Source organism: Pseudophryne corroboree, chromosome 4 (assembly GCF_028390025.1).
Source record: "Pseudophryne corroboree isolate aPseCor3 chromosome 4, aPseCor3.hap2, whole genome shotgun sequence".
Lineage (NCBI taxonomy): Eukaryota > Metazoa > Chordata > Amphibia > Anura > Myobatrachidae > Pseudophryne > Pseudophryne corroboree.
In genome coordinates, this window is record NC_086447.1 from 911,186,561 (window position 1) to 911,212,319 (window position 25,759).

The window sequence follows — 25,759 nt, forward strand, 5'->3', positions numbered from 1 at the left end:
GTGTAACACTGAACACCCGCAGGGACAGGGGCCCGTCCCCGCAATGTGTTCTGAGTGGTTGCGGGCCGCTGACCATGCCTGTGCGACTAACACTGTGGGGGAAGGTTCCGGAGGAACCCTCTGCTGGTTACTTCTGCAGTCTGTAACCCGTTGGCTACAACTGGCTGATACCATCTTCAGAATGATAAATGGGCCCCTTGGGAACCAAAGTAAAATAAATTAGGAAACCGGTCATAAACAATAAAGAATTGCTGAATCGGCATAATGGGATCCAACACATCATAACACTGGGCCTGATTCACATTTGGAAGTAAAGCAAATAAAGCAACGTAACTGTACCTGGGTCAGGACCATGGTGCCATGCAAGAGGAGCAAACCCATGTATAAGTTTTCTGTGCAGGGTAAAAACTGGCTGCTTTTACATGTAGCCCACATATGTTAAGACAGCTTTATTTTTACACTGCAATTTAGATTTCAGTTTGGACACACCCCACCCAAATCTCAAGGTGCGTACACACTGGCCGATATATCAGCCGTTCAACTGAACGGCCGATATATCGATGGTCCGTCGGCCAGTGTGTACCAGCGACTATAGGGTGTTATTTTCTTCTAGTACAAAGACGCAGCGGCTGTGTCGTAACATGCTAATGTCACAGGAGGGGTCTTGTGTAAATAAACGCTTCCTGCCACCGTCTCTGATCTGCGGACGCAGCATCGGATCATCCGCGTGAACATCGGTCATCTGAATAACCCTCTGCTGGGGCCAAGGACACAGCTACAAGCCTGGTCACGCTCAGAAAATGGGGTAGACGCGCCCCGTTACATGTAACGCTGCCCGCCCACTGTCAGCAGCATGTTAATCCTCCTCTGGCGTTTGCAGGTGCTGCGAGTGACACTACAGCCCCGGATCTGCACACACACTGCGCGGCTTCTGCGCAGGTGTAGATCCAAGAACACTGGGTTTGTGTAACATCGTTTAGCCATTTGGAAATCAAGAATCAAACATTATTTAAGATACTAAATGGACAATAAAGTGTAACTATCACATAAAAGCCTGCCTTGGTAATAAACGACAATTAACTATATTTGCAAAACAAAATCTGAATGTATTATTAGTTATACACCAGTAACCGTTGTGTTTCAGCCTGGGGGGCACCGTCTAATCCGGGGGAAGGGGGGTAATGGGATGCACCATGGTAACAAACAAGTGAAAGATAAAAGATGAGCCAAATAGTAAATGTACAAGCACAGATTGTATCTCTGCTAATTACTCTAATGAGCTGAAATAACATCTCAGCTTCTATTGTCCTGGCAGCCGTCACAAACAAAAACAAAACAAATGTTTTAGAGATCATCAAGAACTTCCAAACTGTTCTGTGAAATACTCGTCTCGTCTGCATTTGTCAGGGACACAGGTGAACAGAGTGTGACCTTATGCACTCCCAGTCCTAAACCAACCGGACCGCAGGGCGGACTGACTCACCCATCATCCTTCTAGTCCCATTCTTTCTGTAGGATATTGGACCTGATCTAGACCTGGTCGCACCTCTGTGAATTTGCAGATCGGAGACAGAGTGTAAATCTGCCCCGAGCAAGTCTGCGTACGCCGTGCAAAAAGCTCTGCAAAGCAAGCAAAATCTAACTCTCTCTGCACGTTACATCTGCCCCCCCTGCAGTGCACATGGTTTTGCCCAACTGCTAACAAAATTTCCTGCTGCGATCAACTTGGAATTACCCCCTATGTGCAATACATGGCGGCAGTGGGAAGTCAGGTTATTATATGTGACCTGACCCATGAAGACCTAGAAACTCTAACCTAAAATAGATTATGGGATTAATATAGGAAGCCTGAGGCTGAGTAGCGACTAGAATACAATGAAGTGACAAAAGTCATGGGATAGAAGTATGTAAAGGTAATAGTACAGATGTGTCCTCTTAAATCCTTGCTGCAGTCACGCTAAACAGCCCTTCAAGTCGTGCCATGCCGTTGGCGGGACTCTGTAGCGCCAAGCGTTTTCTTTGCATCTTTTGCCACGAAAAATGCGTCTTATTTGCCAGTTTTCAACAACGCAGATCCGACCTTTTTTTTTTTTTTTTTTAAACTTGGATCCACGGCTAATCTGGACAAGTCGGTAAAATCGGCACTGGAATTGAATAGGTAGAATCCAGATTACGGACATGAGAAAAGGATTTACTGGTAAGTAATTAAAATCCTATTTTCTCTAGCATCCATAAGGGATACTGGGGTCTCAGTACGATGGGGACGTCCTAAAGCTTCCAGAACGGGCGGGAATGTGCGGAGACGTCTGCAGCACCACCTGCCCAAACTGGGTATCCTCTTTGGCCAGGGTATCAAACCTGTGGAATTTACACAAAGGTGTTCTTCCGTGACCAGGTAGCAGCTCGGCATAGTTGCAAGGCCGAGACTCCGCGGGCAGCCGCCCAGGTAGAGCCCACCGATCTTGTAGAGTGGGCCTTCAGAGACTGAGGAACAGGTAAGGCTGCCGACACATAGACCTGTTGGATAGTCGGCTTAATCCAACGAGCAATGGACTGCTTAGAAGCAGGGCAACCCTTTTTCTGCGCATCATAAAGCACAAACAGGGAATCCGTCTTTCTTAACTGAGCCGTCCTCTTGACGTAGATCTTCAAGGCTCGCACAGCATCCAATGCCTCCGGAGGGGCAGAAGTGCCAGAACCTGACGGAATAGGTTGGTTCAAGTGGAACGCAGGAACTGCTGCCTAGTCCTGAGCTCTGCTCTGTCTTCGTAAAAGACCAGGTATGGACTTTTACACGATAGGGCCCCCAATTCTGAGACACACCTAGCAGAAGCCAGGGCCAGTAACATCACCGTCTTCCACGTGAGGTACTAGTCTTCCACCGTCCTTAACGGTTCAAACCAGGAGAATTGTAGAAATTCCAATACCACATTCAGATACCAGGGTGCCGTTGGTGGCACAAAGGGAGGTTGTATGTGAAGAATCCTTGCAAGAAGGTCTGAACTTCTGGCAACACTGGCAACTTCTTCTGGAAGAAGATTGAGAGGGCTGAAATATGGACCTTAAGAGAGTCCAGACGTAAGCCCATATCCGCTACAGTCTGCAGGAAACATAAGAAACGTCCCAAGTGAAAATCCGCCAAAGGATACCTGCGCTCCTCACACTAAGAGACATATCTCCTCCAGATATGATGATAGTGCTTTGATGTCACAGGTTTTCTGTGCCGTCAAAAGAAGCCGCCATAAGTCCGGGTAGATGAACGGTCCTTGTTGCAGAAGATCTCTTCTCATTGGCAGAGGCCAAGGGTCTTCGATGGACATGTCCAGACGATCCACGTACCATGCTCTTCGAGGTCAGTCCGGGGCAATCAGAATTGCCTGGACTTTTTGATGCCTGATTCTCTTTAGCACCCTCGGGAGCAACGGAATCGGAGGAAACAGGTAGACCAACCTGTAAGGCCACTGTGTCATCAGTGCATCCACTGCTACCGCCTGCGGGTCCCTGGTCCTCGAACAATACCGGCGAAGTTTCTTGTTGAGTAGAGATGCCATCAAGTCGATCTGCAGGCAGCCCCACAGATCGGTGATCTGCCGAAATACATGTGAGAAGAGGCTCCACTCCCCCGGGTGTAGGTAGTGACAACTTAGGAAGTCCGCTTCCCAGTTGTCCACCCCCGGAATAAAGACGGCCAACATCGCTCTTGCATTTCTATCTACCCAGAGGAGTATCCTGGACACCTCTCACATGCAGGCTCTGCTCTTTGTTTCTCCTTGTCAATTGATGTATGCCACCGCCGTGGCGTTGTCCGACTGAACTTGAATGGCCTGATCCCGAAGCAGAGGAGAGGCCTGAAGCAGAGAGTTGTAGATCGCCCGTAGTTCCAGAATGTTGATTGGAAGTAGGGCTTCGTGGGCTGACCACCTGCCCTGGAACTGAGCCCCTCAGGTGACAGCTCCCCATCCCCTCAGACTCGCGTCCGTTGTGAGGAGAATCCAATCCTGAATCCCGAAACTTCGACCTTTCAGCAGGTTTGAGGACTGTAGCCACCACAGGAGGGAAATCCTGGCCTGAGGTGATAGACGTATGATAAAATACATCCGAAGATGTGATCTGGATCACTTGCTCAGAAGATCCAATAGAAATATTCTGGCATGGAACATTACGTACTGGATCGCCTCGTATGAGGCTACCATCCTTCCCAACAATCTTATGCAAAGATGAATGGAGATCCGATTCGGACCATTTCCTGGAGGGTCCTTGCCTTGTCCTCTGGGGGGAATACTTTCTGAGCCACTGTATCCAGAAACATTCCCAGGAACAGGAGCCGCTGAGTAGCCTCCAGGTGAGACTTCTGTAAATTGAGGATCCACCCATGATGTGACAGAAGCTGAATAGTGTGGTCTATATTGAGCAATAGAAGCTCCTTGGATTTCGCCTTTATCAAGAGATCGTCTAGGTAAGGGACAATATTGACCCCCTGGACTCGGAGCTGGAACATCATCTCCGTCATCACCTTCGTGAAGACCATCGGAGCTGTGGACAGGCCGAAGGGCAGTGCCTGGAACTGGTAGCGATAGTTCAACAGGGCAAACCACAGGTAAGCCTGGTGAGGCGGCCAAATCGGGATATAGAGATAAGCATCCTTTATATCCAGCAAAACCATGAACTCCTGTTCTTTCAGACCCGCAATCACTGCTCGCAAAGATTCCATCTTGAACTTGAAGAGCTTTAGGTAAAGGTTCAAGGATTTTAGATTCAAAGTGGGCCTTACCGAACCGTCCTGTTTTGGTACCACAAACAGGTTGCAGTAGTAACCTTTTCCCTGTTGTTACAGTGGCACTGGAACAATGACTTGGGACTGGACCAATGTCAGGATGGCCTGTTGCAGTGTAACTCGCATATCATCAAAAACTGCTAAGCTTGATTTTAAAAATCGGTGAGGAGGAGCACTGACTAACTCCAGCTTGTAGCCCTGCGAAATTAGCTCCTTTACCCAGGCTTCCTGCCAGGAGCTTTCCCAGATGCGGCTGAAGTGATGCAACCGAGCTCACACCTCGAGATTCTCTCGGGGTGGGGGAACACCGTCATGCCGAGGCCTTGGTGGAAGCAGAGCTGGTGCTTTGTTCCTGAGAATCAGCGGTGGCTGGTTTTCTTGGCTTGCCCCTGGTGCCTCTTGCAGCATTTGAGGCGCCTCTGCTGGTTCTTAACCTAAATCTAGTGGTCTGAAAGGACTATGTAGATGGCACTGGGTAGGAGCGTCTGGTAGGTGTGGCACCAGAGGGGAGAAATGTGGATTTTCCTGCAGTAGCTTTAGAAATCCACGTATCCAACTCAACCCCGAATAACCACTCTCCTGAGAAAGGAAGAGACTCCACACTGCGCTTGGAATCTGCATCTGCTATCCACTGACGCAGCCCTAAAGCTCTGCGCGCAGACACTGCCATGGAAGTAGTCCTAGCATTAATAGCGCCTATCTACTTGATAGAATCACACAGTATCCTGAATGTGTTTTGTCAGTATAACCATATTCACCAGAGACATATCCCCCGCAAGGCCCTCTTGAACCTGGCCGCCCCAGGTGTGAATGGCATGTGTCATCCAGCAACCCGCTATCACAGGCCTTTGTGATACACCAGTTGCTCTGTAAATAGACTTTAATGTAGTCTCTATTTTCCTATCCCCAGGGTCCTTTAAGGCAGAGGCGCCCGGGACTGATAATACCAGCTTTTTAGATAGGCGTGAGACTGACACATTCACAGCCGGTGGATCTACCCAATTTTTCCTGCCATCCGGAGTAAATGGGAGAGTACTTAGAAAGCGCCTTGTCACCTTGAATTTCCTATCTGGATTTTTCCAGGCTGACTTAAACATGTCATCTAATGCCTTAGAATCAGGGAAAGGGACGCTAAACTTTTTCTGGGAGGAGGAAGAGAACGACTGCTGTGCTGCATCGTCTTCCACTGGAATTTTAATACATCACTGATAGCCATTTCATCTTGGATGTCATCTCGCCACCTCAAATTCAACATTTCCAAAACAGAATTAATTATTTTGCCACCAGCCAAGAGTAGTTACCAACCGGATATCTCCATAACTGCTGGCAATGCGACTATCCACCCTACCCCACAAGCTCGCTGCCTAGGTGTCACTCTTGACTCTGAACTGTCCTTTGTTCCACACATTCAATCTGTCTCTAAATCATGTTACATGCACCTAAAAAACATATCCAAAATACGCCCTTATCTTACACAAGACACTGCAAAATCTCTGATCCATGCTCTCATCATCTCCCGCATTGATTATTGTAATAGTCTCCTTACTGGTCTTCCCAAACATAGGCTCTCACCTCTACAATCCATTTTAAATGCAGCTGCGAGGCTAATCTTCCTCGCCAGACGTTCTTCATCTGCTGATCCGCTCTGTCAGTCCCTCCATTGGTTACCGGTATTCTATCGAGTTAAAATAAGAATTTACTCACCGGTAATTCTATTTCTCGTAGTCCATAGTGGATGCTGGGACTCCGTAAGGACCATGGGGAATAGCGGCTCCGCAGTAGACTGGGCACAACTAAAAGAAAGCTTTTGGTCTAACTGGTGTGCACTGGCTCCTCCCACTATGACCCTCCTCCAAGCCTCAGTTAGGATACTGTGCCCGGAAGAGCTGACACAATAACGAAGGATTTTGAATCCCGGGTAAGACTCATACCAGCCACAACAATCACACCGTATAACTCGTGATACAATACCCAGTTAACAGTATGACAACAACTGAGCCTCTCAACAGATGGCTCAACAATAACCCTTTAGTTAAACAATAACTATATACAAGTATTGCAGACAATCCGCACTTGGGACGGGCTCCCAGCATCCACTATGGACTACGAGAAATAGAATTACCGGTGAGTAAATTCTTATTTTCTCTGACGTCCTAAGTGGATGCTGGGACTCCGTAAGGACCATGGGGATTATACCAAAGCTCCCAAACGGGCGGGAGAGTGCGGATGACTCTGCAGCACCGAATGGGCAAACTCTAGGTCCTCCTCAGCCAGGGTGTCAAACTTGTAGAATTTAGCAAATGTGTTTGACCCCGACCAAGTAGCTGCTCGGCAAAGTTGAAGAGCCGAGACCCCTCGGGCAGCCACCCAAGAAGAGCCCACCATCCTCGTGGAATGGGCTTTCAACGATTTAGGTTGCGGCAGTCCAGCCGCAGAATGTGCAAGCTGAATCGTACTACAGATCCAGCGAGCAATAGTCTGCTTTGAAGCAGGTGCACCCAACTTGTGGGGCGCATACAGGATGAATAGCGAGTCAGTCTTTCTGACTCCAGCTGTCCTGGAAACATAAATTTTCAGGGCCCTGACTACGTCCAACAACTTGGAAGCCTCCAAGTCTTTAGTAGCCGCAGGCACCACGATAGGTTGGTTCAGATGAAAGGCTGATACCACCTTAGGGAGAAATTGGGGACGAGTCCTCAATTCTGCCCTATCCATATGGAAAATCAGATAAGGGCTTTTACATGACAAAGCCCCCAATTCTGATACACGCCTGGCCGAAGCCAAGGCCAACAACATGACCACTTTCCACGTGAGATATTTCAATTCCACGGTTTTAAGTGGCTCAAACCAATGTGACTTTAGGAAATCCAACACCACGTTGAGATCCCAAGGTGCCACTGGAGGCACAAAAGGGGGCTGAATATGCAGCACTCCCTTAACAAAAGTCTGAACTTCAGGTAGTGAAGCCAGTTCTCTCTGGAAGAAAATCGATAGAGCCGAAATCTGGACCTTAATGGAACCCAATTTTAGGCCCATAGTCACCCCTGACTGTAGGAAGTGCAGAAAACGGCCCAGCTGAAATTCCTCCGTTGGGGCCTTCCTGGCCTCACACCACGCAACATATTTTCGCCATATGCGGTGATAATGGTTTGCGGTCACTTCTTTCCTAGCTTTAATCAGCGTAGGAATTACTTCCTCTGGAATGCCCTTTTCCTTCAGGATCCGGTGTTCAACCGCCATGCCGTCAAACGCAGCCGCGGTAAGTCTTGGAACAGACAGGGCCCCTGATGCAGCAGGTCCTGTCTGAGCGGAAGAGGCCATGGGTCCTCTGAGATCATTTCTTGAAGTTCCGGGTACCAAGCTCTTCTTGGCCAATCCGGAACAATGAGTATAGTTCTTACTCCTCTTCTCCTTATTATCCGCAGTACCTTTGGTATGAGAGGAAGAGGAGGGAACACATAAACCAACCGGTACACCCACGGTGTCACTAGAGCGTCCACAGCTATCGCCTGCGGGTCTCTTGACCTGGCGCAATATCTTACTAGCTTTTTGTTTAGGCGGGACGCCATCATGTCCACCTGTGGCCTTTCCCAACGGTTTACAATCAGTTGGAAGACTTCTGGATGAAGTCCCCACTCTCCCGGGTGGAGGGCGTGCCTGCTGAGGAAGTCTGCTTCCCAGTTGTCCACTCCCGGAATAAACACTGCTGACAGTGCTAACACATGATTTTCCGCCCATCGGAGAATCCTTGTGGCTTCTGCCATCGCCGTCCTGCTTCTCGTGCCGCCCTGTCGGTTTACATGGGCGACTGCCGTGATGTTGTCTGACTGGATCAGTACCGGCTGGTTTTGAAGCAGGGGTTTTGCCTGACTTAGGGCATTGAAAATGGCCCTCAGTTCCAGAATATTTATGTGTAGGGAAGTCTCCTGACTTGACCATAGTCCTTGGAAGTTTCTTCCCTGTGTGACTGCCCCCCAGCCTCGAAGGCTGGCATCCGTGGTCACCAGGACCCAGTCCTGTATGCCGAATCTGCGGCCTTCTTGAAGATGAGCACTTTGCAGCCACCACAGCAGAGACACCCTGGTCCTTGGAGACAGGGTTATCAGCCGATGCTTCTGAAGATGCGATCCGGACCACTTGTCCAACAGGTCCCACTGAAAGGTTCTTGCATGGAACCTGCCGAATGGAATTGCTTCGTAGGAAGCTACCATCTTTCCCAGGACTCGTGTGCAGTGATGCACCGACACCTGTTTTGGTTTTAGGAGGCCTCTGACTAGAGATGACAGCTCCTTGGCCTTCTCCTCCGGGAGAAACACTTTTTTCTGTTCTGTGTCCAGAACCATCCCCAGGAACAATAGACGTGTCGTAGGGACCAGCTGTGACTTTGGAATATTTAGAATCCAGCCGTGCTGTTGTAGCACCTCCCGAGATAGTGCTACCCCGACTAACAACTGCTCCCTGGACCTCGCCTTTATCAGGAGATCGTCCAAGTACGGGATAATTAAAACTCCCTTCTTTCGAAGGAGTATCATCATTTCGGCCATTACCTTGGTAAAGACCCTCGGAGCTGTGGATAGACCAAACGGCAACGTCTGGAATTGGTAATGACAATCCTGTACCACAAATCTGAGGTACTCCTGGTGAGGATGGTAAATGGGGACATGCAGGTAAGCATCCTTGATGTCCAGTGATACCATGTAATCCCCCTCGTCCAGGCTTGCAATAACCGCCCTGAGTGATTCCATCTTGAACTTGAATTTTTTATATATGTGTTCAAGGATTTCAAATTTAAAATGGGTCTCACCGAACCGTCCGGTTTCGGTACCACAAACATTGTGGAATAGTAACCCCGTCCTTGTTGAAGTAGGGGCACCTTGACTATCACCTGCTGGGAATACAGCTTGTGAATTGCCTCTAGCACTGCCTCCCTGCCTGAGGGAGTTGTTGGCAAGGCAGATTTGAGGAAACGGCGGGGGGGAGATGTCTCGAATTCCAGCTTGTACCCCTGAGATACTACTTGAAAGATCCAGGGATCTACCCGTGAGCGAGCCCACTGATTGCTGAAATTTTTGAGACGGGCCCCCACCGTACCTGGCTCCCCAGCGTCATGCGGTGGACTTAGAGGAAGCGGGGGAGGACTTTTGCTCCTGGGAACTGGCTGTATGCTGCAGCTTTTTCCCTCTACCTCTGCCTCTGGGCAGAAAGGACGCGCCTTTAACCCGCTTGCCCTTATGGGGCCGAAAGGACTGTACCTGATAATACAGTGCTTTCTTTGGCTGTGAGGGAACATGGGGTAAAAATGCAGACTTCCCAGCTGTTGCTGTGGAAACGAGGTCCGAGAGACCATCCCCGAACAACTCCTCACCCTTATAAGGCAAAACTTCCATGTGCCTTTTAGAATCTGCATCACCTGTCCACTGCCGAGTCCATAACCCTCTCCTGGCAGAAATGGACATTGCACTTATTTTAGATGCCAGCCGGCAAATATCCCTCTGTGCATCTCTCATGTATAAGACTGCGTCTTTAATATGCTCTACGGTTAGCAATATAGTGTCCCTGTCTAGGGTATCAATACTTTCCGACAGGGAATCTGACCACGCAGCTGCAGCACTGCACATCCATGCTGAAGCAATAGCTGGTCTCAGTATAATACCTGTGTGTGTATATACAGACTTCAGGATAGCCTCCTGCTTTCTATCAGCAGGTTCCTTTAGGGCGGCCGTATCCGGAGACGGTAGTGCCACCTTCTTTGACAAGCGCGTGAGCGCTTTATCCACCCTAGGGGATGTTTCCCAACGTGACCTATCCTCTCGCGGGAAAGGGTACGTCATTAGTAACCTTTTAGAAATTACTAGTTTTTTATCGGGGGAAGCCCACGCTTCTTCACACACTTCATTTAACCCCTCAGATGGAGGAAAAACTACTGGTAGTTTTTTCTCTCCAAACATAATACCCTTTTTTGTGGTACCTGGGGTAACATCAGAAATGTGCAACACATTTTTCATAGCCTCAATCATGTAACGTGTGGCCCTATTGGAAGTTACATTAGTCTCATCGTCGTCGACACTGGAGTCAGTATCCGTGTCGACATCTGTGTCTGCCATCTGAGGTAGCGGGCGTTTTAGAGCCCCTGATGGCTTTTGAGACGCCTGGGCAGGCACAGGCTGAGAAGCCGGCTGTCCCATATTTGGTATTTCGTCAAACCTTTTATGTAAGGAGTCGACACTGTCACGTAATTCCTTCCACATAACCATCCACTCAGGTGTCGGCCCCGCAGGGGGTGACATCACATTTATCGGCATCTGCTCCGCCTCCACATAAGCCTCCTCATCAAACATGTCGACACAGCCGTACCGACACACCGCACACACACCGGGAATGCTCTGACAGAGGACAGGACCCCACAAAGCCCTTTGGGGAGACAGAGAGAGAGTATGCCAGCACACACCAGAGCGCTATATAAGACAGGGATTAACACTATAACCGAGTGTTTTCCCTTATAGCTGCTTATAAAATAAGAATTTACTTACCGATAATTCTATTTCTCATAGTCCGTAGTGGATGCTGGGGACTCCGTAAGGACCATGGGGAATAGCGGCTCCGCAGGAGACTGGGCACATCTAAAGAAAGCTTTAGGACTATCTGGTGTGCACTGGCTCCTCCCCCTATGACCCTCCTCCAAGCCTCAGGATACTGTGCCCGGACGAGCGTACACAATAAGGAAGGATTTTGAATCCCGGGTAAGACTCATACCAGCCACACCAATCACACCGTATAACCTGTGATCTGAACCCAGTTAACAGCATGATAACAGAGGAGCCTCTGAAAGATGGCTCACAACAATAATAACCCGATTTTTGTAACAATAACTATGTACAAGTATTGCAGACAATCCGCACTTGGGATGGGCGCCCAGCATCCACTACGGACTATGAGAAATAGAATTATCGGTAAGTAAATTCTTATTTTCTCTAACGTCCTAAGTGGATGCTGGGGACTCCGTAAGGACCATGGGGATTATACCAAAGCTCCCAAACGGGCGGGAGAGTGCGGATGACTCTGCAGCACCAAATGAGAGAACTCCAGGTCCTCCTCAGCCAGGATATCAATTTTGTATAATTTTACAAACGCATTTGCTCCTGACCAAGTAGCTGCTCGGCAAAGTTGTAAAGCCGAGACCCCTCGGGCAGTCGCCCAAGATGAGCCCACCTTCCTTGTGGAGTGGGCATTTACAGATTTTTGGCTGTGGCAGGCCTGCCACAGAATGTGCAAGCTGAATTGTACTACAAATCCAACGAGCAATAGTCTGCTTAGAAGCAGGAGCACCCAGCTTGTTGGGTGCATACAGGATAAACAGCGAGTCAGATTTCCTGACTCCAGCCCTCCTGGAAACATATATTTTCAGGGCCCTGACAACGTCTAGCAACTTGGAGTCCTCCAAGTCCCTAGTAGCCGCAGGCACCACAAATAGGTTGGTTCAGGTGAAACGCTGAAACCACCTTAGGGAGAAACTGAGGACGAGTCCTCAATTCCGCCCTGTCCGAATGGAACATCAGATAAGGGCTTTTTCAGGATAAAGCCGCCAATTCTGAAACGCGCCTGGCCCAGGCCAGGGCCAACAGCATGACCACTTTCCATGTGAGATATTTTAACTCCACAGATTTAAGTGGTTCAAACCAATGTGACTTTTGGAACCCAAAACTACATTGAGATCCCAAAGTGCCACTGGAGGCACAAAAGGAGGCTGTATATGCAGTACCCCTTTTACAAACGTCTGAACTTCAGGGACTGAAGCTAGTTCTTTTTGGAAGAAAATTGACAGGGCCGAAATTTGAACCTTAATGGACCCCAATTTCAGGCCCATAGACACTCCTGTTTGCAGGAAATGTAGGAATCGACCCAGTTGAATTTCCACCGTCGGGCCTTACTGGCCTCGCACCCCGCAACATATTTTCGCCAATTGCGGTGATAATGTTTTTGCGGTTACATCCTTCCTGGCTTTGATCAGGATAGGGATGACTTCATCCGGAATGCCTTTTTTCCTTCAGGATCCGGCGTTCAACCGCCATGCCGTCAAACGCAGCCGCGGTAAGTCTTGGAACAGACAGGGTCCTTGCTGGAGCAAGTCCCTTCTTAGAGGTAGAGGCCACGGATCCTCCGTGAGCATCTCTTGAAGTTCCGGTTACCAAATCCTTCTTGGCCAATCCGGAACCACGAATATAGTGCTTACTCCTCTCCATCTTATCAAACTCAGTACCTTGGGTATGAGAGGCAGAGGAGGGAACACATACCCTGACTGGTACACCCACGGTGTTACCAGAGCGTCTACAGCTATTGCCTGAGGGTCCCTGGACCTGGCGCAATACCTGTTGAGTTTTTCCCAACGGTTTATAATCATGTGGAAGACTTCTGGGTGAAGTCCCCACTCTCCCGGGTGGAGGTCGTGCTGAGGAAGTCTGCTTCCCAGTTGTCCACTCCCGGAATGAATACTGCTGACAGTGCTATCACATGATTTTCCACCCAGCGAAGAATCCTTGCAGCTTCTGCCATTGCCCTCCTGCTTCTTGTGCCACCCTGTCTGTTTACGTGGGTGACTGCCGTGATGTTGTCCGACTGGATCAACACCGGCTGACCTTGAAGCAGAGGTCTTGCTAAGCTTAGAGCATTGTAAATGTCCCTTAGCTTCAGGATATTTATGTGAAGTGATGTCTCCAGGCTTGACCATAAGTCCTGGATATTCCTTCCCTGTGTGACTGCTCCCCAGCCTCGCAGGCTGGCATCCGTGGTTACCAGGACCCAGTCCTGAATGCCGAATCTGCGGCCCTCTAGAAGATGAGCACTCTGCAACCACCACAGGAGGGACACCCTTGTCCTTGGTGACAGGGTTATCCGCTGATGCATCTGAAGATGCGACCCGGACCATTTGTCCAGCAGGTCCCACTGGAAAGTTCTTGCGTGGAATCTGCCGAAAGGGATTGCTTCGTAGGAAGCCACCATTTTACCCAGAACCCTTGTGCATTGATGCACTGAGACTTGGCTCGGTTTTAGGAGGTTCCTGACTAGCTCGGATAACTCCTTGGCTTTCTCCTCCGGGAGAAACACCTTTTTCTGGACTGTGTCCAGGATCATCCCTAGGAACAGAAGACAAGTCGTCGGAACCAGCTGCGATTTTGGAATATTGAGAATCCAACCGTGCTGCAGCAACACTACCTGAGATAGTGCTACACCGACCTCCAACTGTTCCCTGGATCTTACCCTTATCAGGGAATCGTCCAAGTAAGGGATAACTAAAATTCCCTTCCTTTGAAGGAATATCATCATTTCGGCCATTACCTTGGTAAAGACCCGGGGTGCCGTGGACCATCCATACGGCAGCGTCTGAACTGATAGTGACAGTTCTGTACCATAAACCTGAGGTACCCTTGGTGAGAAGGGTAAATTTGGACATGAAGGTAAGCATCCTTGATGTCCCGAGACATCATGTAGTCCCCTTCTTCCAGGTTCGCAATCACTGCTCTGAGTGACTCAATCTTGAATTTGAACCTCTGTATGTAAGTGTTCAAAGATTTTAGATTTAGAATCGGTCTCACCGAGCCGTCCGGCTTCGGTACCACAACAGTGTGGAATAATACCCCGTTCCCTGTTGCAGGAGGGGTACCTTGATTATCACCTGCTGGGAATACAGCTTGTGAATGGCTTCCAAAACTGTCTCCCTGTCAGAAGGAGACATCGGTAAAGCCGACTTTAGGAAACGGCGAGGGGGAGACGTCTCGAATTCTAATTTGTACCCCTGAGATATCACCTGAAGGATCCAGGGGTCTACTTGCGAGTGAGCCCACTGCGCGCTGAAATTCATTGAGACGGGCCCCCCACCGTGCCTGATTCTGCTTGTAAAGCCCCAGCGTATACTGAGGGCTTGGCAGAGGCGGGAGAGGGTTTCTGTTCCTGGGAACTGGCTGATTTCTGCAGCCTTTTTCCTCTCCCTCTGTCACGGGGCAGAAATGAGGAACCTTTTGCCCGCTTATCTACGAAAAGACTGCGCCTGATAATACGGCGTCTTCTCATGTTGAGAGGCGACCTGGGGTACAAACGTGGATTTCCCAGCTGTTGCCGTGGCCACCAGGTCTGAAAGACCGACCCCAAATAACTCCTCCCCTTAATAAGGCAATACTTCCAAATGCCGTTTGGAATACGCATCACCTGACCACTGACGATTCCATAACCCTCTACTGGTAGAAATGGACAACGCACTTAGACTTGATGCCAGTCGGCAAATATTCCGCTGTGCATCACGCATATATAGAAATGCATCTTTCAAATGCTCTATAGGCAAAAATATACTGTCCCTATCTAGGGTATCAATATTTTCAGTCAGGGAATCCGACCACGCCAACCCAGCACTGCACATCCAGGCTGAGGCGATTGCTGGTCGCAGTATAACACCAGTATGTGTGTAAATACATTTTAGGATACCCTCCTGCTTTCTATCAGCAGGATCCTTAAGGGCGGCCATCTCAGGAGAGGATAGAGCCCTTACAAGCGTGTGAGCGCTTTATCCACCCTAGGGGGTGTTTCCCAACGCACCCTAACCTCTGGCGGGAAAGGATATAATGCCAATAACATTTTAGAAATTATCAGTTGTTATCGGGGGAAACCCACGCATCATCACACACCTCATTTAATTTCTCAGATTCAGGAAAACTACAGGTAGTTTTTCCTCACCGAACATAATACCCCTTTTTGGTGGTACTCGTATTATCAGAAATGTGTAAAACATTTTTCATTGCCTCAATCATGTAACGTGTGGCCCTACTGGAAGTCACATTTGTCTCTTCACCGTCGACACTGGAGTCAGTATCCGTGTCGGCGTCTATATCTGCCATCTGAGGTAACGGGCGCTTTAGAGCCCCTGACGGCCTATGAGACGTCTGGACAGGCACAAGCTGAGTAGCCGGCTGTCTCATGTCAACCACTGTCTTTTATACAGAGCTGACACTGTCACGTAATTTCTTCCAACAGTTCATCCACTCAGGTGTCGACCCCCTAGGGGGTGACATCACTATTACAGGCAATCTGCTCCGTCTCCACATCATTTTTCTCCTCATACATGTCGACACAAAAGTACCGACATACAGCACACACACAGGGAATGCTCTGATAGAGGACAGGACCCCACTAGCCCTTTGGGGAGACAGAGGGAGAGTTTGCCAGCACACACCAGAGCGCTATATATATATATACAGGGATAACCTTATATAAGTGTTTTTCCCCTTATAGCTGCTGTATAGTTAATACTGCGCCTAATTTGTGCCCCCCTCTCTTTTTTAACCCTTTCTGTAGTGTAGTGACAGCAGGGGAGAGCCAGGGAGCTTCCCTCCAACGGAGCTGTGAGGGAAAATGGCGCCAGTGTGCTGAGGAGATAGGCTCCGCCCCCTTATCGGCGGCCTTATCTCCCGTTTTTTTATGTATTTTGGCAGGGGTTAAATGCATCCATATAGCCCAGGAGCTATATGTGATGCATTTTTTGCCATCCAAGGTGTTTATTATTGCGTCTCAGGGCGCCCCCCCCAGCGCCCTGCACCCTCAGTGACCGGAGTGTGAAGTGTGCTGAGAGCAATGGCGCACAGCTGCAGTGCTGTGCGCTACGTTGTTGAAGACAGGACGTCTTCTGCCGCCGATTTTCCGGACCTCTTCTGCCTTCTGGCTCTGTAAGGGGGCCGGCGGTGCGGCTCTGGGACCCATCCAAGCTGGGCCTGTGATCGTCCCTCTGGAGCTAATGTCCAGTAGCCTAAGAAGCCCAATCCACTCTGCACGCAGGTGAGTTCGCTTCTTCTCCCCTTAGTCCCTCGATGCAGTGAGCCTGTTGCCAGCAGGTCTCACTGAAAATAAAAAACCTAAACTAAAACTTTCACTAAGAAGCTCAGGAGAGCCCCTAATGTGCACCCTTCTCGTTCGGGCACAGAGATCTAACTGAGGCTTGGAGGAGGGTCATAGGGGGAGGAGCCAGTGCACACCAGATAGTCCTAAAGCTTTCTTTAGATGTGCCCAGTCTCCTGCGGAGCCGCTATTCCCCATGGTCCTTACGGAGTCCCCAGCATCCACTTAGGACGTTAGAGAAATATATATTGCTGCGCCTAAATTTAGTGCCCCCCCTCTCTTTTTTACCCTTCTGTAGCTTGAAACTACAGGGGAGAGCCAGGGAGCGATCCTTCCAGCGGAGCTGTGAGGGAAAAATGGCGCCAGTGTGCCGAGGGAGATAGCCCCGCCCCTTTTTCGGCTGACTTTTCTCCCGCTTTTTTTATGGATTCTGGCAGGGGTATTTATCACATATATAGCCTCTGGGACTATAGATTATGATTTTTTGCCAGCCAAGGTATTCATATTGCTGCTCAGGGCGCCCCCCCCAGCGCCCTGCACCCATCAGTGACCGGAGTGTGAGGTGTGCATGAGGAGCAATGGCGCACAGCTGCAGTGCTGTGCGCTACCTTGTTGAAGACCGAAGTCTTCTGCCGCCGATTTCCAGGACCATCTTCATGCTTCTGGCTCTGTAAGGGGGACGGCGGCGCGGCTCCGAGACCGAACGATCGAGGTCGGGTCCTGTGTTCGATCCCTCTGGAGCTAATGGTGTCCAGTAGCCTAAGAAGCCCAAACTATCTCCAGTCAGGTAGGTTCGCTTCTTCTCCCCTTAGTCCCTCGTAGCAGTGAGTCTGTTGCCAGCAGATCTCACTGAAAATAAAAAACCTAAAATATACTTTCTTTTCTAGGAGCTCAGGAGAGCCCCTAGTGTGCATCCAGCTCAGCCGGGCACAAGATTCTAACTGAAGTCTGGAGGAGGGTCATAGAGGGAGGAGCCAGTGCACACCAGTTAGACCAAAAGCTTTCTTTTAGTTGTGCCCAGTCTCCTGCGGAGCCGCTATTCCCCATGGTCCTTACGGAGTCCCAGCATCCACTTAGGACGTCAGAGAAATATAAAATATTATTACTTACATACAAGGCAGCGTCGACAGAGCACTATACAACCGTACTAGGAACTCTCTGACTAAAGAAATCAAGCTAGCAAAAAAGCAGTTCTCGGACAAGCTGACAAACGATCTCTCCACCAATGACCCCGTATCTGTATGGGAAGGAATGCAATCCATAACCAACTATAGGAAAACATCGAAGTCCACCACCATGCACCAAGACCTAGCAGACGAACTGAACCACTTTTATTGCAGGTTCGCAAAAGAAGTCCCCTGCAACCCAAACAATCACCTCTACGATGCCCCGAACACCAACGGCCAACCCCAGGCACTGCAAGTTGCCCAAGAAGAGGTGGAGGCATTGTTCAAAAGGGCCAAACCCAGGAAAGCTCCGGGTCCTGACAGAGTGTCACCATCTGCCCTAAGAGCATGTGCTGGTCAGCTCGCCCTCATATTCACCAAGATCTTCAACAAATCGCTGGAGCTAAAGAAAGTCCCTTCCTGCCTCAAAAGGTCTACTATCGTCCCGTTCCCCAAGAAACCCTCTATCACGAACCTGAACGACTACAGGCCGATAGCACTGACGTCTGGTCATGAAAACGTTCGAGCGTCTGGTTTTGAATCACCTGAAAACTGTGACTGGCCCCCAACTGGACCCCCTGCAGTTCGCCTATCGATCAAATCGGTGTGTCGAGGATGCAGTCCACCTGGGCCTGCACTACATTGTACAGCACCTAGACATTCCCGGTACCTACGCGAAGGTGCTGTTTGTCGATTTCAGCTCGGCCTTCAATACAATCGTCCCCAGCATCCTCCACCCCAAATTACTTCGCCAAGGGGTCCCAGAATCTACCTGTTCCTGGATAGTAGACTTCCTGACAGATAGGACACAGGTGGTGAAAGCGGGGGAATTCACCTTTCAAGCACGGTCCATTAGTACAGGGGCCCCTCAGGGCTGTGTCCTCTCACCCCTGCTCTCCTCCCTGTACACAAATGACTGTACCTCAGAGGCACAATCAGTAAATATCAGCAAATTCGCTGATGACACCACCGTCATCGGCCTCATCAAGGACGGGGATGAATCGGCCTATAGACGGGAAGTAGACCGGTTGGCCCAGTGGTGCATTAACAACAACCTTGAGCTCAACCCCCTCAAAACTGTCGAGATGATAGTGGACTTCAGGAAGAAGTCCTCTAGTGCACCTCCGCTAACGATTGCTGACAGTGTGGTATCGCTAGTGGACTCCTTCAAGTTTCTAGGGACCACTATCTCCCGGGACCTTAAATGGGGGTCCAACGCTGATGCCACTGTTGGGAAAGCGCAGCAGAGGTTGTTCTTCCTCAGGCAACTAAGGAAGTTCAACATCCCACAGAAGCTTCTGCTCCTCTTCTACTCCGCGATTGTGGAGTGGGTACTGTGCTCCTCGATACTCGTATGGTACAGCTCCGCCAGCGCGATGGACAGATGCAGGCTCCAAAAGGTGGTCAGAACCGCAGAGAAGATCACTGGGGCCGACCTTCCCTCAGTCCAGGACCTGAACCTGTCCAGAGCTAAAAAGCGGACAATGAAGATAGTAAAAGACCAGCTACACCCCGGCCACAGCATGTTTAACTTGCTTCCTTTAGGCAGGCGTTACAGTCCGTCCCCGCCAGGTCCACCAGAAGCCTCAAATATATAGCAAACTGAAGACAAGTAGTCTTAGTATACGCAAGTATACCTGGCCAATAAAGCCGATTCTGATTAACCAAACTGCACCATCATACATCTCCTCACTCATCTCAAAATATCTCCCTACCAGACATCTCCGCTCTGCACAAGATCTGCGTCTCTCATCCACATGTATTACCTGTTTCCACTCAAAATTACAGGACTTTACATGGGCTTCACCCACTCTGTGGAATGCTCTCCCACGCACAATAAGACTCTCCTCTAGTCTCCAAACCTTTAAACATTCCCTGAAAACTCATCTCTTCAGACTAGCCTACCAAATTCTAGACCCACCCACATAACCTTCAGTGCTTCCCTATCCAGTTACATCCTCTCTGTACAGTCCACATAACCTCACATTTTGTCTTCCAACATTGCTGGGTGATCATATCATACAACCCATTAAGAGCCTAGCAATCTGGTGGCCCATTATGCAATAGGTAGCATCTATCCTTGTATATCAATGCCTATTTCCCTATAGATTGTATGCTTGCGAGCAGGGCCCTCCTACCTCTATGTCTGTCTGTTTTTGCCCAGTTTAGTTCTATAGCTGTTGTTCTAATTGTAAAGCGCAACGGAATATGCTGCGCTATATAAGAAACTGATAATAAATAAGATAGCAAGTATGAGGGGTTCAATCCCCTGTGCTGGAGATGAATCCTCTGTTAATAGGGTCCAGCTCCTCCCCTCCTCCAGTACCTCTTCATCAGATTCTGAGAATAAGTCAGGGAGCCCATGTTTATGTGGTCCTGAGCTAGGGAGAGGGTTCTGTCTGTCATCTGCCTTTGCAGCCAGGTCTGCTATAGCCTGCTGCAGCTGCTGTGTCTTTACACTATTTGCAGTGAGCTGAGAACACTTATCAGCCATCATGGTTTTTATAGTACCTAACCAGGATGGCTCCTGAACCCTATTCCCCCCCAGCTTCCTCACTAACTTGGGAGGACTGGCTGCATTGTTCACTTGAGAGGGAACCAGCAACGGAAAGAGAGAATCTGGTATTACATACCTTACATAATTGGTGTTTTACCATGTTTACAGGGGACAAAACACTCACACACAGACAAGTATATAGCAAGCCTGCCCAGACTGGTATGTGAGTAGGAGACACAGAGAAAAGAGACCAGCAAGCCCAAGCCTAGCAGACTCAGTAAGACTGCAGGCTGTAATTAGCTCGGTGTAATATCGGAGTTTGTCCTTTTCAGGACACTATTTTCAAGTACAGTAGCAGCTCGCCCCCTTATTTACACCCCTGTACCAGTTTTCTATGTATCTTGAGTGTCCTGGAGGAGCTGTGTACCTTGCTGCTGTAGCTGTAAGCAGAGGAAGGTGCCAAGAAGCCGCTCATTCTGCTCTGAGTAAGCCCCGCCCCCTGTAATGGCGCCATTACAGGGCAAATGTCTCCTATGGTGTAAAACAGAGTATGAGTACCTGTTTTCACCAAACCGCTGGCCAGTTTACGCAGTGGGGCTATGGGATCCCCTCAGGGGGGGTCCGGATGCTGCCTCTGCGATAGCGCCACACCAAGAAACCGGGGGTCCCCCCTAGCGGGGCCCCCGGTTTGTACTCACCACTCTTGTCACCTTCGGGCAATGTTAGGGGTGTGCGGCGTGCTGCAATTGCGTTCGCTAAGGTGCCGTGTCCACGGCACCACAACCTCTCAGGACGGTGGTCCTGCAGTGGGGAAGTGGCTCTTACACCTTACAGAAACCAGTGACTCCCTAACTCCCACGGTGCAGGTATGCTGTTGCTCAAACAGTATACCGAAAATATCAGTTTAAGATAAACTGAAGAAAAATCCTCTGGAGCTCCAGAGTTTGCATCCTCTAATGAGGGCACATTTTTCTAAGCTGACTGTAGGAGGGCGTATAGAGGGGAGGAGCCAGCACACCCTGTTGAAGAAATTTAAAGTGCACCGGCTCCTTTGGACCCCATCTATACCCATCGTACTAAGACCCCAGTATCCCTTATGGATGCTAGAGAAAACACTGTAGCAGAGCATTTTGTATGTAAAGACAGTCGCAGCCACATACATAATATAGGCATGACGCAAAAAAAAAAAAAAGGATGCTTGGCGCTACCAAGTCCCACGGCACTCATGCTTTGTGTGTAACGCGCCTTGTAACGCATGGAGTAAAGTTGTAAGAGGACACATCTGCAGGTTGGGGATCCGTTTAATTTTCTGGATGTCGTGATTCCGGCGGACAGGATACCGATACCGGAGGCCCAACAGCTGCCAATGCCACCAGCCGGAATACCAGCACTACAGGACTATTTCCACTCGTGGGTGTCATGAGGCAAGAATAGCGAGCCACCGAGCCCACAGCGTGGCGAGCTCTGCCAGACCGCATGGCGATTCTTTGCGCTCGCCCTGCTGCCGGCATACTGCTGTTGGTATATTGACAGCCGGAATCCCGGCCACCGGTAAATCATACAGAATCCGTAGGTTGCGCCACCATACTGTGATGTCTTGGCAATGCCCAGGCCTGCATCCTTTGTAATCTGACATCTTGTGAGTCAGTGTGAACACATGACAAGGCTACGTGAATGATCAGAGTTTGATCGGGGCATGATAGTGGGTGCTCGACGGAGGGGACGTTCCATTCCCGAAGTTGTGCGGACAGTTAACATTCCTCACCTACCTCCACAGCCACTGGTATTGCCAGCAAAGGCCAGTGTGGGGCAGATACACTGTGTTCAGGGGCAGATACAGTGCATTTATGTGCATTTAAGATGTTTTTAAACAAAAAATAAGATTTTACTCACCGGTAAATCTATTTCTCGTAGTCCGTAGTGGATGCTGGGGACTCCGTAAGGACCATGGGGATTAGCGGCTCCGCAGGAGACTGGGCACAACTAAAGAAAGCTTTAGGACTACCTGGTGTGCACTGGCTCCTCCCACTAAGACCCTCCTCCAGACCTCAGTTAGGAAACTGTGCCCGGAAGAGCTGACACAATAAGGAAGGATTTTGAATCCCGGGTAAGACTCACACCAGCCACACCGTATAACTCGTGATACTATACCCAGTTAACAGTATGATAACAACTGAGCCTCTCAACAGATGGCTCAACAATAACCCTTTAGTTAAGCAATAACTATATACAAGTATTGCAGACAATCCGCACTTGGGATGGGCGCTTAGCATCCACTACGGACTACGAGAAATAGATTTACCGGTGAGTAAAATCTTATTTTCTCTAACGTCCTAAGTGGATGCTGGGGACTCCGTAAGGACCATGGGGATTATACCAAAGCTCCCAAACGGGCGGGAGAGTGCGGATGACTCTGCAGCACCGAATGAGCAAACTCTAGGTCCTCCTCAGCCAGGGTATCAAACTTGTAGACTCTTGCAAGAGTGTTTGAACCCGACCAAGTAACAGCTCGGCAAATTTGTAAAGCCGAGACCCCTCGGGCAGCCGCCCAAGAAGAGCCCACTTTCCTCGTGGAATGGGCTTTCACAGATTTAGGGTGCGGCAGTCCAGCCGCAGAATGTGCAAGTTGAATCGTGCTACAGATCCAGCGAGCAATAGTCTGCTTAGAAGCAGGAGCACCCAGCTTGTTGGGTGCATACAGGATAAATAGCGAGTCAGTTTTCCTGACTCCAGCCGTCCTGGAAACATATACTTTTCAGGGCCCTGACTACGTCCAGAAACTTGGAATCCTCCAAGTCCCAAGTAGCCGCAGGCACCACAATAGGTTGGTTCACATGAAAAACTGATACCACCTTAGGAAGGAATTGGGAACGAGTCCTCAATTCCGCCTTATCCATATAAAATACAGATAAGGGCTTTTGACAAGCCGCCAATTCTGATACACGCCTGGCCGACGCCAAGGCCCACAGCATGACCACTTTCCACGTGAGGTATTGTAGCTCCACGGATTTAAGTGGCTCAACCCAATGCGACTTCAGGAAATCCAACACTACGTTGAGATCCCACGGTGCCACTGGAGGCACAAACAGGGGCTGACTATGCAGCACTCCCTTCACAAAAGTCTGAACTTCAGGCAGTGAAGCCAGTTCTATTTTGGAAGAAAATCGATAGAGCCGAATCTGGACCTTAATGGAACCCAATTTTAGGCCCATAGTCACCTCTGACTTGTAGGAAGTGCAGAAAACGACCTAGCTGAAATTCCTCCTTTGGGGCCTTCCTGGCCTCACAGCACGCAACATATTTCCGCCATATGCGGTGATAATGGTTTGCGTTCACTTCTTTCCTAGCTTTAAATAGCGTAGGGATAACTTCCTCCGGAATGCCCTTTTCCTTCAGGATCCGGCGTTCAACCGCCATGCCGTCAAACGCAGCCGCGGTAAATCTTGGAACAGACAGGGCCCCTGCTGCAGCAGGTCCTGTCTGAGCGGCAGAGGCCATGGGTCCTCTGAGATCATTTATTGGAGTTCTGGGTACCAAGCTCTTCTTGGCCACCCGAAACAATGAGTATAGTTCTTACTCCTCTCCTTCTTATTATTCTCATTACCCTGGGTATGAGAGGCAGAGAAGGGAACACATACACCGACTGGTACACCCACAGTGTTACCAGAGCGTCCACAGCTATCGCCTGAGGGCCCCTTGACCTGGCGCAATATCTTTGTAGCTTTCTGTTGAGGCGGGACGCCATCCTGTCCACCTGTGGCCTTTCCCCACGGTGTACAATCATTTGGAAGACTTCTGGATGAAGTCCCCACTCTCCCGGGTGGAGGTCGTGTCTGCTGAGAAAGTCTGCTTCTCAGTTGTCCACTCCGGGAATGAACACTGCTGACAGTGCTAACACATGATTTTCCGCCCATCGGAGAATCCTTGTGGCTTCTGCCATCGCCATCCTGCTTCTTGTTCCGCCCTGTCGGTTTACATGAGCGACCGCCGTGATGTTGTCTGACTGGATCAGCACCGGCCGGTGTTGAAGCAGGGGTCTAGCCTGACTTAGGGCATTGTAAATGGCCCATAGTTCCAGAACATTTATGTGTAGGGAAGTCTCCTGACTTTCCCATAGGCCTTGGAAGTTTCTTCCCTGTGTGACTGCCCCCCAGCCTTGAAGGCTGGCATCCGTGGTCACCAGGACCCAGTCCTGTATGCCGAATCTGCGGCCCCCTAGAAGATGAGCACTCTGCAGCCACCACAACAGCGACACCCTGGCCCTTAGAGACAGGGTTATCCGCCGATGCATCTGAGGATGCGACCCGGACCATTTGTCCAACAGATCCCACTGGAAGATCCTTGCATGGGACTTGGCGAATGGAAATTCTTCGTAAGAAGCTACCATCTTTCCCAAGGCTCGCGTGCATTGAAGCACAGATACCTGTATTTGTATTAGGAGGTCTCCATCTAGAGACGCCAACTCCATGGACTTCTCCTCCGGGAGAAACTCTTTTTATCCTGTTCTGTGTCCAGAACCCTAGCCAGGAACAGTAGACGCGTCGTAGGAACCAGCTGCGACTTTGGAATATTCAGAATCCAGCCGTGCTGTTGTAGCACTTCCCGAGATAGTGCTACTCCGACGAACAACTGCTCCCTGGACCTCGCCTTTATAAGGAGATCGTCCAAGTACGGAATAAGTACTTCGGCCATTACCTTGGTAAATACCCTCGGTGCCGGGGACAGACCAACGGCAACGTCTGGAATTGGTAATGACAATCCTGTACCACAATTTTGAGGTACACCTGGTGAAGAGGGTAAATAGGGACATGCAGGTAAGTATCCTTGATGTCCAGTGATACCCTGAAATTTTCCAGGCTTGCAATAATCGCCCTGAGCGATTTCATTTTGAACTTGAACCTTCGTATATAAGTGTTCAAGGATTTCAATTTTAGAATGGGTCTCACCGAACCGTCTGGTTTCGGTACCACAATCAATTTGGAATAGTAACCCCGGCCTTGTTGAAGGAGGGGTACCTTGATTTCACCTGCTTAAAGTACAGCTTGTGAATTGCCGCCAGTACTAACTTTCTCCGAGGGCAGCAGGCAAGGCTGATGTGAGGCAACGGCGAGGGGGAGTCGTCTTGAACTCCAGCCTGTATCCCTGTGATACTACTTGCAGAACCTAGGGATCCACCTGTGGGCAAGCCCACTGGTCCCTGCAGTTCCCGAGACGCGCCCCCACCGCACCTGTCTCCACCTGTGGAGCCCCAGCGTCATGCGGTGGACTCAGAGGAAGCGAGGGAAGATATTTGATCCTGGGAACTGGCTGACTGGTGCAGCTTTTTCCTTCTTCCCTTGTCTCTGTGCAGAAAGGAAGCGCCTTTGACCCGCTTGCTTTTCTGAAGCCGAAAGGACTGTACCTGAAAATACGGTGCTTTCTTAGGCTTTTGTGAGGAAACCTGAG

At 49.7% G+C, this 25,759-nt stretch overlaps 1 protein-coding gene across 4 annotated transcripts in view; it reads right to left on the minus strand.

Moving 5' to 3' along the window:
* The window catches only part of LOC134910667 (nuclear RNA export factor 1-like), a 219,251-nt gene that overhangs the window by 157,695 nt on the left and 35,797 nt on the right, over positions 1-25,759 (minus strand). The window lies entirely within an intron of this gene.